At 35.3% G+C, this 19,489-nt stretch overlaps 2 pseudogenes; both read left to right on the forward strand.

Annotated features, from left to right (window-relative positions):
- Positions 1-238: 238 nt before the first annotated feature.
- Positions 239-868, forward strand: LOC146884202 (secreted RxLR effector protein 161 pseudogene; annotated as a pseudogene).
- An 11,880-nt stretch (positions 869-12,748) lies between these two features.
- LOC146884203 (uncharacterized) lies at positions 12,749-14,341 on the forward strand (annotated as a pseudogene).
- The last annotated feature ends 5,148 nt before the right edge of the window (positions 14,342-19,489 follow it).

Here is a 19,489-nt window from a genome sequence, read left to right on the forward strand (position 1 = left end):
AACTATTTCCTCGGTATAGAGGTGAAACAACAAGAAGACAACATATTTATCTCTCAAAAGAAATATATTGAAGCCCTATTGAAGAAGTTCAAGGTGTATGATTGTAAACTTGTCGCTACTTCATTGGTGGTAAATGAGAAACTACAAAAAAGATGATGGAGCACAAGAAACAGATGCATCACGCTACAGAAGTTTGATTGGAAGTCTCTTATATCTCACAGCCACAAGACCAGACATTATGTATGCCACAAGTCTTCTATCAAGATTCATGCAAAAGCTAAGTCAGATTCATTATGGAGTAGGGAAAAGAATTTTAAGATATCTACAAGGCACAAAGGAGTTTGGAATATGGTACAAAACCATGACTAACTCAAGGATCATTGGCTACACCGATAGTGATTGGGCAGGATTAATAGATGACATGAAGAGCACCTCAGTCTATGATTTCTCGCTTGGATCGGGAATATTCTCTTGGGCCTCAAAGAAGCAAGCCACAGTTGCACAATCAACCGCTGAAGCAAAATATGTGGCAGCAGCTGAAGCAACAAGTCAAGCTATATGGCTTCGAAGAATACTCAAAAATATGGGAGAAAAACAAAGTGGCCCTACTACAATTAATTGCGACAATAAGTCAACTATTGCAATGATAAAGAACCCAGTGCATCATAGTCGAACAAAACATATAGCAGTTAAATACCACTTCATCAGAGAAGTGGAAACAAATATGAAGATACGACTTGAGTACTGCCCGACAAAAGATCAAATTGCAGATATTTTCACAAAGGCCTTACCAAGACCAAGGTTTGAACTACTATGCGCTATGCTTGGAGTTACCGAATTTGCATCAAGGAGGAGTATTAAAGTATAATGCAAATTCTAGAACAATCTAGAAAAATCTAAGATAGAGTTATTGAAATGTAATGAAACTTCTAGAGTATTGGAGAAAAGCTTAGGATAGGAAAAAAATCAAGAACATTCTACTATGTAGAAAAATCTAGAACTATTTGCTCAAGTTCTAGCTAGAAGTTTCTAGAATAATCTATGGGTCTATAAATACCCCATGTATCCTACCATTAGCAACATGAAGAACAAAATAACACAACATTCAATACAACTATTCTCAACTACAAGATACACTTCTCCAACTACTACTTTCACACTCTACTATCTACACATTTTCTCTATCCCTTCAACTATCCCTTTCACAACCTCAAAATTCTAACACATCTCCGCATTCATTTTTAAACTAGTTTAGACTATCAAACTCACTCTTAAAAACCAATAAAGCATTAACCCAAAGGGAGGTAATGATTTTTATCATGCTATTTTTCTATTTGACAAGCAAATTGCATTCTCTAACCTCTTAAAAGTCTTGATCAGTTTTGTTATATAAGTCTCATAAGAGAGAACATTGTCATCTTCATCATCAGACGATGAGCATGACCGATTACAGGTTGAAATAGAATTAGAGAGAGACTTAGAATTAACGTTTTTGGTCATGTTAACCATTAGACATAGATTAATATTCCTCCTTGTTCTCCTATAACAATTAATCTCTATGGCACTAGTGCAGGGAAAGATATTGACATCGATTCTTTCCAACATTTTAGTTCGATTCTACAACCGAAAAATATCCAATTAAAGTAAAAGGGAGATCTTTTTGCCTCCTTTCACTTCAAACCGAAACATAAATGTATTCAAATAAATTATATAATTAAATATTAAATGAAAAGGCTTTGGTTCATATCTTAAATCGAAGTCTAATACTTTTCTGACTTTAAAAATAATTTAAATTTAGTTACACATGGAGGCAAAATGACCGCAACCTATTCACTTTTATGCTTTGGTTGTATAGGCAACTGCAACCAAATCATTCAAATTTTTTAAATAATAAAAAAAATTAAAACCTAAATAGGGGAATAGGCTTCGGTTTTGGCTATAACAAAAGGCTAATCCCCTCTTCCAATATTTCATTGAAATTCCTTACTTTTATCATTATTAAAATCTTGAACCTAACTTCATCTTCATGTTTTGCCAACAATCTCTCCCTTTTTTATGAAGTTACAAATTTTGTTTTAAAGCCTTTGTAATAATATGCATGTTCACAACTTTCACAAAGAACAAATTAAATAATCCAATGCTTGAAATATTTATCTCCCTTTTTTATCACAAACAAACACATCATGAGATAACTCCCCCAAAATCAAATAATCAACTAAAAATGAAGCTCCTCCTCAATTTGATAATCCTTAGAATAAAGAAACATGTAATAAAAGTGAATAAAGGAACATAATAGTAGTTATTTTATTCAGAAACTACAATGTCTAAACCCTAAAGTAGATTAATTACTTCTTCATGTCTATCGCTTTGAAGACATTAGTGCATTTTAGGCCTTCTAATTCCGACTTTACGCCTCGGTCATAATGGAAACGAGACATATAAACACGTGGTGAAAGTTTTGTAATTTATTCAACATTTTATGTCTCGGTTACTAGTTGACCCGAGGCAGAAACTAGTCTTATGCCTCGGTTCTGAGGGACCCGAGGCCTAAAGCCTCTCCAAAATTTCCCCCTTCCCGCCATTTGGATTTTTAAATTTAAAAAAAAAGCTTTATGCACCGATTGATACTGACTCGAGGCAGTAAGGCCTTATATGCCTCGGTTGTTTGAACCCGAGGTAGTACAACTAGTTAAAATGGCCAGCCTTGGGCCCAAATCCCTTTCTTCAATCCTTTGTAGACGAACGTCTCCCCCACCAAGCTTCTTCTTCATCCTTCATGCGGGAATGTCTCCCCCACCAAGAACTACCGTAGACGAACCTTCTTGCCGCCATCCAAAGTCGTCATTGGAGCAATCATTGGAACCGGCGATGTCACTGGTGTTGTTGACGCTTTCCATCTTCTTCTCCTTGCTAGAGTTGGACGGCTTCTTCCATGCACGACTAGCCTCCATGCCGCAACCTAACTACGTCGCACCGTGGCAGCTGCACCTTGCCACTGTCGCAGTAGACAGCATCGGCAACGCCATTTCCTACACGTTTGCGGTTTTTTGCTCCATCTTCTTCACCAAATGTGTCAGGCGTTTTCTTCCTTTCGCTCAAATGTGTAGCCACCAAGCTTTCAACCCATCTCTTTGTTTTTGCTCTTGTTTTTTTAAATGGTTATTTGTCTTTGTTTTTCTTTTACAGAGGAGAAAAAAGGAGGGGAATATTGGGACTGCTAGATATGGCTCTATGTATTGGCACAAATTAATTGGTAAAGATGAATCTGTGATGGTTTGATAGCCTCTGCTTTGGGGATTTTATGCAAGTGATTGAGATTGGGTGGTGAGGTTTGTGAGGAACCATAATCGGTGATGGAAGGACGCATTTATGAAGTGTTTCGTGATGTTGGAAAGATTAATATCTCTACAAGTGCAAAAATGGAGTGGAAGATGGGGTTGGGTCGTGGAGTGGTTCCAAAGTGGGGATCAACATTGTTGGGAATGACAGAGGAATGAAGAGAATTCCAGAACCCCATTCAATTGTATCATTTCTGAATTTTCTATTTAATTTTGAACGTCTTAGGACTCGGTTGCATCAGAACCGAGGAAGTAATAGAGTGATATGGCTTCGGTTCTTAGTAGAATCGAGGCATAAAATGGGTTTTCTATCTCGGGTAATACTCGAGGCCAAAAGCTAACACTTTTTGGCCTCGGTCTTATATGTCTCAGTTCTAAAACTGGGCAGAATAGCAAAAATAACCGCGGCCAAATACCCTTCCTACACTGGTGAGAGGAAACATTTCTTCCATCCTTTTATTCATATTGCAATTGTTTTCTTCCACCAGCAACGCTTTAGGAACCAACATGCGCAAGAGCAAGATCACGAGTAGGCCTTTCTCTATCATCCTCAAACCCATTTCTCTATCGACAATTCAATTTTCTTCAATCACTAGTGCATATTTGTGTTTTTAACTCGCCTTATATGCCTCGGTTATCCCAAAACCAAAAGCATCTAATGGCGCAGGAACATTTTTTGCAATTCCTGCCAACATTTATGCCTCGGTTCACCAAGCACCCGAAGAAGAAAAAGCTTTTCTACCTCGGTTCTCACAAAGTCGGTGCAAAAAGGCTTCATATGGTTCGATTTTCAGGACCCAAAGCCAAAAACTTGGTTAATATTTCAAAAATGCCATTGGGTGTTTGATATTTGGCCTCGGGTGGTAGGGAAATTAGTGCCATATGCCTCAGTTCTCATAAAGTCGGTGCAAAAAGGCTTCATATGGTTCAGTTTTCTAGACTCGAAGCCAAAAACTTGCCTAATATTTCAAAAATGCCACTTGGTGTTTGATGTTTGGCCTCGGGTGGCAAGGAAACTGGTGCGAAAAAGGCTTTATGCCTCGGCTGAAAAATGAATGGATGCCATATCGTTTACTTAAGGTTCAAATCATGAACCATTTAACATTTCTTCTTTTTCCCGGATGCACCACCACTTTCTATTCTCTCTCTTTGAACTTTGCATCCACTATCCACGGTGCCACCACTCTGCTCCAGTGAATGCAGCCATTGCTCCGGCGAGTCTGTGGCGCCTTCTTCCCCACTTCCAGCCACCGTTGCACCACCATTTCTTCCAAGGGGTACGTTGAAAATGCGTTCCCTTCTCTCTTTTTTTCCATTTTGTATACTTTTTTTTATGATTTGGGTTATTGTCTTGCATTTGGTTTAGCTTTTTGGTTACTTTTGCTTTTTTCTGTCATTTTTTACCGTCTCTTATGCTTTTTATTGTCTCTTATTGTAACATACCGGTAGAATATTACTTAAAACAAGAAATAAAATAACAATTTATATAAATAATACCTCATTTATAATAAACTCATTCCTAAAAAATGCGGGAATTTAAACTTTTAATGTAGAAATCACAACGTAAAGTTAATCATTCATAAGTCATCTTTACAATTCAAAAGTCGCAAATAGAAAAATAATATTTATATTACATGAAAATATAATAAAAAGACTTTCTAAACCCCCATGTAATTTGCTCATGCTCTCCGCCACTACGCATCTCCTAGCTCACTTGTAACATCATTTGCTCCCGAATAACACATTATCCGATCATCGCCATACACAAACAGATCGGGTGATCTATGCACATAGATGAAAATAAATATGAAATACACCCACCCAAATATTACATAATTATTTAACTTTTAAAACAACGAAATACCCATTTTCTCACACTCATAACCTTTATGAGCTTATGCATGTATTCTCGATCATGGGACTTTTCCGTGCTCCCACGAACCTCCTCGCTCGTGGTCCAACCTACGAGCCTATCCCGCTCGTAGTCCTACTTCACGAACTCCCACGCCCGTCATCCGAACTCCTCGCTCAGACCCGAACACACATACCCGCCTTTCCTACTATGAACTCCCTCGCTCATAACATTCCCAAGTTAAACATGAAATGAACTCCCTTACACATTCATCCCAACAAGGGTACCTCTGGTGAACTAAATCGTTCACGTTCCGCATGCATTCCACCTGACACGAACTCCTCGCTCACGTCACTAACCAAGCACATCCCAGATCGCCTAAGGACTTAGTCCATCAAGTTTAGCATCACAACAAAGTTTCCAATCGCAGCCGTATCTGCCTGGTGCTACCACAATGCCGCCACGCAGAATCCAAGCAAACTGGCTGGCGCACCATTCTGCGCCACAAGGCCCCACTTATGTTCAGTGGCCACTACCACTATTTTAGGTGTCTTCCGCCTAGCAGCTCGCCCCGCGCCGCCAAGGGCCATAGCCGTAGCGTAGTGCCACTTGTTTTTGGCACATAACAGACCTTATTAGACCCCCAAACCACTCATACATAGACTATCATGCAATCATATTTAAAGAGACCTCAAATAATACTCCCATAACAGCATTCCAAAGAATTATTATTCATAATTCCACAATCCAAGCCACACTTATACTTAAATATAATGTAAGTAATCCAAGATTTATTCCTTTTTCCCATTGGCACGTGTTAACTCCCTTTGTAAATCAATATCCCAAAGAAATACATAATTACATTACCAATACGCAAATTACCACATTCAGATACATAATCCCCTAATTCTTTCATGCATTTGACTGCATAAGACTCATCCTTATACACTCTAGCATTTAATTCCATCATATGTTCAATTTTATATGTCCTTGAACAATTATCCCATTTCATGAATAAGGGCCCTCGAGTCATAACCCCGAGAGCGAAGGTCATAGAACCACTCAAGATGCCATTGTTCTGATGTGTTGCCTGGCGACAGTCCAGGTTCCACCAGGCAGTCCATGACCATCTGGGTTCTACCAGATTCCTCCAGCACCCAGTATGACTCGCAAACACCACAGTTTCAATGTTCACCTTCAGACTGACATGATTTCGCATGCACACAACATCCAGGGTTCATAATATAATCATGTTATCATCAATTCAACGCAAATAATGCACCACTAATAAACGTCATCTATGTTATTCATCTACAATCCCAACATGAACCCTAAATCCCAAATTCATATGAAGGTTTATGCAATTTTCCACCAATTAAGCAATTACAGATAATCACACAACATACCAATCATACTCATATCATAAAAACCAAGTCCAAACGTCCCAACATCGCTGGAACACCAAGAACCCAACAGAACTAGTCAAGCTAGTTCGTGTCGCCTGGCAAACACCACCTAGCCGCCAGGCAGTGCATAGAGGAAAACCCAGAAAATGGGTTCTAGAGGCATGAGTCAACACGATTCAACGAAAACGCCAACGAAACACACCCCAATTATCAAGTATAGCACGAAATCATATATTGGACATACAAACACAGAATAGAACTCCCCTAACCTGGTTCCTTTGATTAAAGTTTGAGAAATTGGTTGTCCCTTTGATCACCAATGACTTGCCTCAAGCTTTCCTCCAATTCAGCCGCTTGTTGCACTCAATCTCACTACACACTCTCCAATTTCATTCTTACTTCCCTCTCTAGCTGCAAAATGATTTCAGCCCTCAATTCCCCTTTCTTTCACCCTTCATTTGCCTCTTTAATTGCACCTTAATTAGATTTAATTTGGCTAAAACGAAAATAGTCAATTATTAAGGGTAATTGCCATTCAATGAATCATAATTGACTGTTTTTCAACTACCCTTGACTGCTCCTTCAGCTAGGGTTTCCCTTGCCCCTTCACATTCATGCCCCAAAACTAAAATTGGCAAAAAGAAAGTTTACTTTGGTTCTACCAAGGTTTGAACCCATAACCATGTCAATGTCAAATCAATACACAACCATTTAACCAATTCACGTTTCATGATAATTTATGAAATCCTAAGATTAAATCATCACTCAACATGATCAGGCATACGAAAATAATTAAAAATTAGATACACACAATTGGCATACATAGGACTTGAACCCAAGTCCTCTCACACAATCAAGTACTCTCAACCACTTGAGCTAGTACTTTACCACGTCACATCACTTAACATTTAATGCCATAAAGGCTCTCACTACCCGCATTTATTAATTAATTATTTATTTAATTAATTCAATTTCATAGGTCTTACACTTGTAGCTTTTGAAAACGTGGGTATCATTGCATTGCAGCATCTTCCATTGTCATTTGCTTTTCATGCTTCTAGGTTCTTAATTATATTATTTTCCTATGATTTTGTAGTCTGCTATGTATTAGTTTTAATTTATATATATGTGGTTAAATATTTGCTTAAATATGTTTGATTTTCTTATATGTGAGTTAGCCTTAGTTTCCCGTTTGAGATTCAATATGAAAATTATGTATTGTCCCCGAGTTTTCATTTTGAAGAAGCTATAATTTTTTAAAATTTAATATAAAGGGATACAATACTAATAATTTATATGTATTGAATCTTGAATTGTCTGGTTGGACAGTTTAAGAAGATTAATCACTTTCTATTAATTTATTAGTGCATATATATTTTAATATATATCTTAAAATTCATGAATATTTGTCAATTGTGTTTTGTATTGGTCTTCAAGTGTGTATTTGATTGTGATTGATAATCACTTTCATTTCGTGTATCCTCAAGACCAATGCAAAATGCAGGCAAAATTTCGAGAAATTTAAGATATTTACCAATAAAATAAAGAAAGTGAATCTTCTTGAATGGGATAAGGTCACACCTTGATTACACAAGTAACGTGAGGATTCATTCAAAGATTACAAAACTTGTTCACGCAATTTTAGTATATATACGTATGGATCGAGATTTGATTAATTCACCACCCACAAGTGTTGAGTATGAGAACGGAGTAGAACAATTTATACAATTTGCGCAACGTTATGAGGGTAAAAGTGATGATGAGGTGAAACTTAGATGTCCTTGTGTCAACTGTTTGAATGGGAGAAGCTTGAATGCAACTCAAGTTAAAGAACATCTTATATGTGATGGTTTCTTTAGAAGTTATACAATATGGACATGGCACGACAAATTAATAAGCATTCCAATTGTTTCCTGAACTGAACATGTTGTCGATTCCACCATGGAAGAGCAAGTGGAAGAAGACAATATGGAGGACTTTATACGGGATGTTGGCACAAAAGCTTTTGAACAAACGCATGTGTATGAGACGATGTGTGTTGATGCAGAAACTTCGTTATATGTCGATTCAACTAAGTGCAAACGGTTGTCACCGATTTTAAGGCTTATGAATTTGAAAGCAACCAATGGGTGGATGGATAAAAGTTTCACAGAATTGTTGGTGCTTTTGAATTAAATGCTTCCCGAGGGAAATACTCTCTATCCACTTGAAGTTATAACACCAAGAAAATTCTTTGTCTAGTGGATGTAGAGTATAAAATGATACATGCATGTCTTCATGATTGCATATTATACATAAAAGAATTTGAAGATTTGAAGAAATGTTCAAAATGTGGGTCATCACGGTACAAGTAGAAAAGAAATAGTGAAGATAGTGGTCAAATATAAAAGGAAGAATCTACTTTGAAAGTAGTCTGGTACCTTCCAATCATGCCTAGACTTAAGCGTTTGTTTACAAATCCTAATGACACTAAAAACCTTAGGGTACAATGTCAAGGGTCTTAAAGCATGTCTTATATGTGAAGAAAACATTGCATCTCATCAATTCAAAAATGGAAGGAAGACCGTATATCTACGCCATCAAAGGTTTTTACAAGCTACTCATCCTTATCGAAGGTTAAAGAAAGCATTCAATGGACACCAAGAGAATGATGAAGCACCAATTCCATTGATTAACCTTCAAATTCATGAAAAAGTTAATAAAGTACATCATGTATTTGCAAAAACATCCATGAAGTCATCTACATCGAGCCCTTGGAAGAAAAAATCAATATTCTTTTATCTTCCATATTGGTCGACGTTACAAGTTAAGCGTTGCATAGATGTCATACATGTAGAGAAGAATGTATGTGATAGCTTGATTGATACACTACTTAACATTCAGGGGAAGACTAAAGATGGAGTAAATGCTCATTTGCATTTGGTTGAAATGAAGATCCGAGAAGACTTGGGACCAGGGGAAGTTGGTAAGCATACTTATTTGCCCCTACATGTTACACTATGTCCATACAAGAAAAGATAAGTTTTTGCTTATGTTTAAAGAGTGTCAAGGAGTCTCACGATTTCCATATCTTAATGCAACAATTGTTACTTGTAGATATTCGTGGAATTTTACCCAAAAATGTTAGAAAACTATAACGTGTTTGTGTGAATTTTTCTCTTCAATTTGTAGCAAAGTCATTGATCCTTTAAAGTTAGATGATCTTTAAGTCGAGATTGTTATCATCTTGTGTCTGCTGTAGATGTTTTTCCTCCATCATTTTTTGACATCCTGGTACATTACTTGTTCATTTGGTAAGGGAAGTCAAATTTTATGAACTAGTATACTTAAGATGGATGTATCCTATTGAACATTACATGAAGATTTTGAAAGGGTATATGAAAAATCAATGTCGTTCAGAAGCTTCAATGATCGAAAGGTATATTGTTCAAGAAAGTGTCATGTTTTGTTCAGATTACATGATTATGGTTAAACATGTGTTTTATAAGTAACAACATCCGAGGTGTAAGTATGGTTAGCAAATATCACAAAGAGTTGTTTAAAGCACACCTATACATATTGAACAACACAAACGAGGTGATCCCTTACTTATCTGCACACAAAGCCATTGTGAAAGAGAATAATTAAGGAAAATCATAAAAAAGGCAATTGATGGAGCATAACAGAACATTCAACCTTGGTTTAACTTTGAGGTTTTAAAAGATTTGCAATCTTTTGAGACTTTGATGTTGATAACGTTGTCGTTGACACGATCAAATTAATACTACTAAACTATAGCAACTTCAGTATTGTTAAGATAGTAGTTAAGGAAATAGAAAGGGTAAAGTTAACCCTAAGTCGTCTCCCAACAAACACAAAATTGATTTTTAACAAGTTAGTTCTTATAAAATCTATACAAAACAGTTAGTCAAATAAAATAATAAAAATATGGGAGGATTAAGATAGACAAGAAATAAATAGAAAAGATAAAAAGAAATAAAAATAATAGCAAAGAAAATAGATTGATTCCATTGCTTTTTTAAAATAGATTCATCATCGGTTATCTGAAGATTATTGCTCAATTAATTATTTTTGTAGATTTACAAATTAATCAATGTAAAGTCTCAATTAATTTGTTGGCGTTCTCACTTTTAACCAAAGTACAGTCTCAATTAAAAGTGAGAACTTTTAGATTATCCATAGTAAATTCAACCAAAGTACAGTCTCAATCAAATTTTACTATGCCTAATCATGTCTATTCTTTTATCTCCTCACCAAATAAAAAGCTTAAGTAATCAAAGTAAAGTCTCGATTAATTTTCGTTAGAGTAGATACCTTTAACCAAAGTAAAGTCTCAATTATTGGTAAAAACTCATTCAATCACATGAAAGTTTCTAAATAAAATCAAAGTAAAGTCTCAATTCAATTTAAAAACCCTTGAACGTATATGATCAACATGCATATAGATTTAAAAGACATAGATGAATTAAAACCTCAAAAATAATAAAAGAACAAAGAAATTATTTCATTCTAAATAATTTGACTGGGCTTTTCTGTTGCTAAATCTCTCAAATATCTTTTAAAATAAAGGTAAAGATAAATATTTAAAAATATTTAGACAGATATAGACTATTTGAAAAATATAGTTGGCTGATAATATCAATATCTAATATAATTAAATTAATTAATTACTTAAAGATATATGATAAATTATCACCAATTAATATTTGTATTAATTTTCCAAATCAACCCTTTGCAATCTCCTAAAATTATCTTATAAATAATCCAATATCTTCAAGATATATTTGTTTGTTGTGGATCTAAAAGGATTCAAGAAGATCTTGTCATATTTAAAAAGATTTGGTAGTTAATATCTTTTAATATTTTATGATATAATTAAATAAGATAATTATTTGAAAAATATCAAATAAAATATCTAAAGATATATTTTTGTTGCTCTCTTCTTGGCTTAGCCAAACTTCTTCACTTTTTCAAGCTCTTCTTGTCGTCTTCATGCAATGCTTGGCTTGGATTTTTGTGATTTTGATAATTTCTTATTCTTTTTGGCAAAAAGAAGGAAGTCAAGTGATTTTGAATGATGATCAAGCACTAATGAAGACAAAGTGTTCAATTATGCAAATGTTATCTTGTAAAATAAAATAAGTGTATTGTAGAATAGTTTAATTAAACTTAGAATCAGCAGCATGGCATTCGTCTTTCTAGAAGGTTTCTTATTTTTAGAAAAACTACAATGATAATCGATTATCACTATTGATAATCGATTATCTGTGCAGAACTTATATTTTTCGAAAACCTACTGGAATAATCGATTATCTCCTGAAATAATCGATTATCCTGTTCAAAATTTGCTTTTCAGGAAACCTACTGGAATAATCGATTATCCTTAGTGATAATCGATTATCCTTGGCAGTTGGAACATAAAGATTCAGTTTTTAACTTAAATTTCGAAAACCTACTGGAATAATCGATTATCCTTAGTGACAATCGATTATCCTTGGCAGTTGGAACATAACGGCTCAATTCTTAACCTAAATTTCGAAAACTCTATTTAAGGAACTGTAGTTCAACTTCAAACACACCTTTTTAAGATTCAGAGTTCTTTGGCTGTGACTGCAAAGTGTGGCTCTGTGAGATTCTTAAAGAAAGCTTGAAAAACCTAGTGTGAGTGAGCAATAACTTTTTCTAAGTGAGTTCTTAGAAGATTGAGTGTTGTGCTGTTGCTAGGAAAGCTGGTCATCCTCTATGAGATTCATGGGGAGTTTTGTTCATCTCTTGTGGTTGTTCAAGAGAGGTGTTTTCTAATCTTTTCTCTCATATAATCTGTTGTAATTTTGATTATTATAGTGATTGAGTTAATCTTCTTGTTTAAGAGATTAACAACTGGACGTAGGGTCTTTTGATCCGAACCAGTATAAATATCAGTGTGCATCTTCTTCCCTTAAACTCCTTATTTATCTGCACTTGCATTTAAAGTAACTATTACTTTAAGTTAATTAATTAAATTTTGAGAAAAATTTTAAAACCTGTCAAGAATTTTAAAAATCCAATTCACCCCCCCTCTTGATTTTTGACCATTGTTTAGTCATTTCGCTGCGCGATACCGGCAATTGGTATCAGAGCTTGCTTTGATAGTCATTCAAATTTTTTCGAAAATGGTAGGGTCAAATCAAACTTTTGCTGAAGGTGCGTCTATCAATAGACCTCCACTTTTCACAGGTGAAAACTATCCTTTTTGGAAAGTCAGAATGCAAATATTGTTAGAATCAGTTGATAGGGGTATTTGGGATGCTGTTTTAAATGGACCATTTGTGCCTGTTAACGTTGTTAATGAAGTGCAGGAACCAAAGCCTTTTGCTCAATGGACTGCTGATGAAAACAGGCAAGCTCAATATGACGTTAAAGCCAGAAACATTATATCATCTGCTTTAACTCTTGATGAGTTCTACAGAATTTCTATCTGCACCAGTGCACGCGAGATGTGGGAAATCCTTCGAGTGACTCATGAAGGAACTGACGATGTTAAACGGGCTAGAAAGAACTCCTTGATACAAGAATATGAGATGTTCGAATGCAACAAGGAGAAACCATCTACGATGTGCAGAAGCGGTTCACACATATCGTCAACCATCTTAATGGGTTAGGTAAAACATTTGATACTGATGAACTTAACATAAAAATTCTTAAATCTTTGAATAGGGCTTGGCAGCCAAAGGTGACGGCTATCACGGAGTCACAGAATCTTGCAACAATGACCATGGCTGCTCTGTTTGGAAAACTGAGAGAGCACGAGCTTGAGCTGGGAAGATTGAATGATGAAGAAGATCAAGGAAGAAAGAAAAATATTGCATTCAAAACCGAGGTTGTCAAAGGCAAAAAGCAAAAAGAGGAAGAAGATTCTGATGATGATGAGAATCTCAGTCTTATGATAAAGAAGTTCACAAAGTTCATGAAGTCCAAAGGAAGAAATCAATTCAAGAGTAATAAGAAGGAGAATCAAGGAAGCTCCTCAAACTTTAAATGCTATGGATGTGGAGAAACTGGTCATGTAAAAGCAGACTGCCCAAATTCAAAAAGGAGTGATGAAAAGAAAAGCAAGAAATATTATAAGAAAAAGGCATACATAGCGTGGGAAGATAATGCCTCAAGTTCATCCAACTCTGAAGGATCCGATGAGGAAGAAGCAAACTTTTGCTTAATGGCCAATAGTGATCACTCTGACAGTGAGGTAAGCTCATCTGACAATGAAAATGATTATGATTCTCTTTATGATGCTTTTTCAAGAATTGCTTGCTAAATCCAGTAAATTAGATATTGCTCACAAAAAATTAAAAAAGGATTTTAAAGAATTACAAGACAATCTTGAAAAATCTCTAGAAGAAGAAAATGTTTTGAAAAATAAAATCTTAAGTTTAGAAAATAGAGAAATTGAGGCTGTTGAATGTGAATCTTGCAAAAACTATATGTTTGAGTTAATGATTTTAGAAAAACAACTTAAAGATGCTTTAGAAAATAAATCTTTTGAAAAACATGCTTTTGAGAAGAAGAATCCAAGTAGAAATAAATATGTTCCTAAAAATAAAAAGACTCGCAGAGTGTGGGTAGAAAAAGGAACTGCTCACTATAGAAATACTTGTTTAGCTACTTGTTTTTATTGCATGAAAAAGGGGCATACATTAAATAAATGCAATATTAAACACTATGATGTTCCAAATGGGAAGCATACTTGGATGCCTATTGCCAGATAATTCTTATATCTCTCTAACCTCAAGGACCCAATAAAGTTAATGGGGACCTAAAAGAAATTATTTTTTCTTATTTTGTAGTTAACTTCCAAAGCTAGAAAATCATTGTGGTACCTTGATAGTGGATGCTCAAGACACATGACGGGTGATAAAAGGAAGATCAAGAATCTCAAAAGAAAGGATCAAGGATTTGTTACATATGGAGAAAACAACAAAGGGAAAATAATTGGAATTTGAGATGTTGGTGGATGAGATACCTTGGAAATCAAGGATGTGCTACTTGTAGAAGGACTGAAGCACAATCTTCTCAGTATTAGTCAACTATGCGACAAAGGTCTCAAAGTTATCTTTGAAAGTGATTACTGCACTATCCACCAAAAGGATTCTAATGAAATTGCTTTGAAAGGTATGAGACACAATAATATCTATTTAATTGATCTTGATTGTGCATCATCTAATAATATAACATGTCTAGTTGCAAAAGAAGAAAATCCTTGGTTGTGGCATAAAAGGGCTGCTCATATTCACATGAAACAGTTGAATAAGTTGATGTCTAAAGAATTAGTGATCGGTTTACCAAAAATAAAATTTGAAAAAGATAAAATATGTGCTGCTTGTCAAAAAGGAAAACAAGTAAGATCATCTTTTCATTCAAAAAATATTTTATCTACTTCAAAGCCTTTAGAGCTGTTGCATATGGATTTATTTGGTCCCTCTAGGATTAAGAGTTATGGAGGAAATTATTATGCTCTTGTTATTGTGGATGACTACTCTAGGTTTACTTGGACTTTCTTTCTTACCTTAAAAAGTGAAGCCTTTAAAGCATTTAAAAAATTTGCAAAATTAGTTCAAAATGAAAAAGATTTGAAAATTAAGATTATAAGAAGTAATCATGGTGGAGAATTTCAAAATGAGTCATTTGAAAAATTTTGTGATAAAAATGGAATTTTGCATAATTTCTCTGCACCTAGGACACCTCAACTGAATGGAGTTGTAGAGAGGAAAAATAGATCCTTAGAGGAACTAGCTAGAACAATGCTAAATGAATATAATGTTCCTAAATATTTTTAGGCTGATGCTGTGAGTACTGCATGTTATGTTTTAAATAGAATGCTTATTAGGCCTATTTTAAAAATTACTCCTTATGAATTATTTAAAGGTAGAAAGCCAAATATTGCTCATCTTAAAATTTTTGGATGCACGTGTTTTGTCTTAAATAATGGAAAAGAAAATTTAGAAAAATTTGATTCTAAAGCTGATGAAGCAATATTTCTAGGATATTCTCTTACTAGTAAAGCATATAGAGTCTTTAATTGAAGAACTTTGAATGTTGAAGAATCCATGCATGTTGTTTTTGATGAAGTTGTAGACCTTGAGGTAAACCCTCTTGAGTCAAATAAGCAAATTACAGGTAATGAAGAATATATTCAGGAGGCCCTTGATGAGATGTATTTAAATGAGAATCCACCTTATCAATCTGAAGATCTTGAAAAATGCTGGAAGTCACCAAGAGGACTATCTCTAGACAACATCATTGGTGATATTACAAAAGGGGTAATCACTAGAAATATGAACAATTTTTGTATGAATGTTGCTTTTGTCTCGCAGATTGAACCAAAGAATGTTCAAGAAGCTCTTCAAGATGATCAATGGTGCATTGCAATGCAAGAAGAGCTCAATCAATTTGAAAGAAATAAAGTATGGGAGTTAATTCCAAGAGATGAATCACTTCAAGTGATTGGAACAAGATGGGTTTTCAGAAATAAGATGGATGAAGATGGAAATATTACTAAGAACAAAGCTAGGCTTGTGGCAAAGGGATATCGACAAGAAGAAGGTATAGACTATGATGAAACATACGCCCCTGTTGCAAGGTTAGAAGCTATACGCTTACTTCTTGCTTATGCCTCTATTATGAAATTTAAATTATATCAAATGGATGTCAAAAGTGTTTTCCTAAATGGTTTTATCAAAGAAGATGTGTACGTTGAACAACCACCTGGTTTTGAGGATTACAAATTTCCAAATCATATTTATAAATTGAAAAAGGCACTTTACGGTTTGAAACAAGCACCTAGATTTTGGTATGAACGCTTAAGCACATTTTTGCTCGAAAATGATTTTGAAAGAGGTAAAATAGACTCAACTTTGTTTATTAAACGAGTAGATAAACACATTTTATTGGTTCAAGTGTATGTTGACGATATAATTTTTGGATCAACTGATAAATCTCTATGTGAAGGTTTTGCAAGCATAATGCAGGGTGAGTTTGAAATGTCAATGATGGGAGAATTAAACTTCTTCCTTGGTTTGCAAATTAAACAAATGGATGAAGGGACATTCATATCTCAATCTAAATATTGTAAGGAAATACTTAAAAAATTTGAAATGGATAGTGCTAAAGCAGCAAGTACTCCTATGGCAACTTCCTACTATTTGGATAAAGATGAATCAGGTATTGAGGTAAATCAAACCATGTTTAGAGGTATGATAGGATCTCTTTTATATCTTACTGCAAGTAGACCTGATATTATGCAATCTGTATGCGTTTGTGCTAGATATCAAGCTAATCCTAAGGAATCACATCTTATAGCAGTAAAAAGAATCTTAAAATATCTTAAAGGAACTATATCTTTTGGACTTTGGTATCCTTCTGGGGCATCACTTAGTTTAATAGGATACTCTGATGCTGATTATGGTGGCTGTAAAATAGATAGAAAAAGTACCAGTGGTACTTGTCATCTCTTAGGAAGCTCATTAGTTTCTTGGCACTCCAAAAAACAAGCCTGTGTGGCTTTGTCAACTACAGAGGCTGAATACATTGCTGCTGGCAATTGTTGTGCTTAAATCCTATGGATGAAGCAACAATTAGAGGATTACAGTATCTATCTAAATCATATACCTCTAAAATGCGACAATACTAGTGCCATAAACTTAACTAAGAATCCCATAATGCATTCTAGGACAAAACACATAGAAATTAGACACCACTTCTTAAGGGATCACATAAGTAAAGGAAATTGTGTGATAGACTATGTAGACACCAAACATCAATTGGCAGACATCTTCACAAAGCCTTTAGCCAAAGACAAATTTTATGAGCTTAGGAGAGATTTAGGAATATTAGAAGTCTCTTGAAAGAGCAATAATCTTCATTTTTCATATTTTCGTAATATGAAAAATGAAGATTATCACTCATGATAATTGATTATCTTCTCCCAAAATAAGTTCTAAATTCCTGGAATAATCGATTATCAAGCAGAATAATCGATTATCATGACCCTGATCAAAATACTCAAAATCGTTCTGGAATAATCGATTATTACTTACAATAATCGATTATCTGCTCATACCAATCATTTTCGGAATTCATATTATGAAACAATAATCGATTATCACTCAGGATAATCGATTATTGCACGACGTTATGTAAAAATTTTTGAAAAAATAGCCGTTGTAACGGCTAGATTTGCTTTGATTTTCGCATTTTAGCCGTTGGGAGCCTACTCTTTATAAATTCCGAGTCCAAATTTCAACTATTCACGCAGAAACGAACTCCTCTCATCATTTGCCCCCTTTTTCTTTTCAAACAAAACCCTAAACGTGTCATCCTTTGCTCTTGCAATCAGCACCATGGCAGAATCATCTCGCAGAAAGATCCCAACACGTAGACGAACTGCTTCACGTCCAACTCAACCTTCCATTAGATCAGCATCCATTGAAGGTTGGATCTCTGATGAAGATCGAAGAGATGAATTCGTTCATATTTGAAAAAACAAAGCACTCATCTCTCCCAAGTACATTACTCTTCGAAAATTCATAGCTGCAGGTTTTGAGTTTCTTGCTCTCTTTAATTTTCAAGGCATCAGACCATTTGTGGAAATGCATGGAACCTACTATCCTGATCTTGTACGAGTGTTCTACTATAATCTCAAGATCAGAGATGAAGTTGCTTTATCAAAAGTAAAGGGAGTGGACATTATCATCGACAATGATATTTGGGAAAATGTGGCTAAATTTCCCATCAATGATGCTGCAGAATCAATTCTCCATGGGATTGATGGCTTCAATCGAATCTTGGCCTATCAATCTTTCTTACGTAACCCAGCACAGGATGTTGGGAGACAATTATTGGCTGGAGGACTAAAAATGGATGAAAGACTCATCCATTACTTAATTGTCTGGATTTTGTGTCCTAGAGGAACCAATCATGCTCAGTGCTCAGAGGCTGACCTTCTCATCATGTATGTGATTCTAAATCGTGTTCCGATAAAATGGTCTAGTTTAATCCTAGACACTATGCTCAAAGCAAAGAGGTACCCACAATATCCTCTCCCATATTCCCTCTTAATTTCAAGGATTTGCGAATACAAAGGAGTTGATACCACTGGGGAGCTTTGTCAAAGTACCTTACGTGCAAATGAAATTGCTGAAAGTTCTCTGATGAGTTCAAATTTTTGCCCTCATTTAATATTTAAATTTTGGAATTTAATTGAATTTTCTGTGCTTAAAGATTGATTTAATTAGGATTTGTGATTATTGGATTTATTGAGTAAGTTTGGTAAAAGTGGCGTAAAAATTGATTTTAGTTGCATAAAATATTATTGGATATTCTAACGTTTGTTGATGCAGCTGGAATTTATTTTTGGTCAATTAATAATGTGATTTTGAAATATTCAAAGTTACAAAATAAGTCCAAAATCAAGAAATTCTGAAAAAGAATAAATCAGGAGCTAAATGCACCCCCAATTTTTATTTTCACACTCCTTCCTCAAGTGGACCACAAAAACCTGTTCTGCACCCCCAGTTTTCACTAAGTTGCACCCCTCCTACCACTTAAACTCCACTCAACCAGATCATGCCATGTGGCAATCCCCACCTTTTAAGATTAGCCAACCATAAGCCGCCACGTGTCATAATCCCCACCTCACCAAATTAACCAATCAAATTCTGCCACGTCATCATCTCCTCCATCTAGCTCATGAAACCCTAACCCTAATTTTCTTCTCTCCTTCCACCACCATGGCAGTCGCCGCCGCACCCCCTCACCTCTTCCGGCCACCGCGCGCATCCACCATCGCAGCTCCGCGCGAACCTTCCCCGCGAGCGTCAACCACCATGGAAGATTGTTTTCCGACCACCATCGCGCCC

Source organism: Vigna unguiculata, chromosome 8 (genome assembly GCF_037176805.1).
Source record: "Vigna unguiculata cultivar grain cowpea cultivar isolate G323 ecotype 2 chromosome 8, ASM3717680v1, whole genome shotgun sequence".
Lineage (NCBI taxonomy): Eukaryota > Viridiplantae > Streptophyta > Magnoliopsida > Fabales > Fabaceae > Vigna > Vigna unguiculata.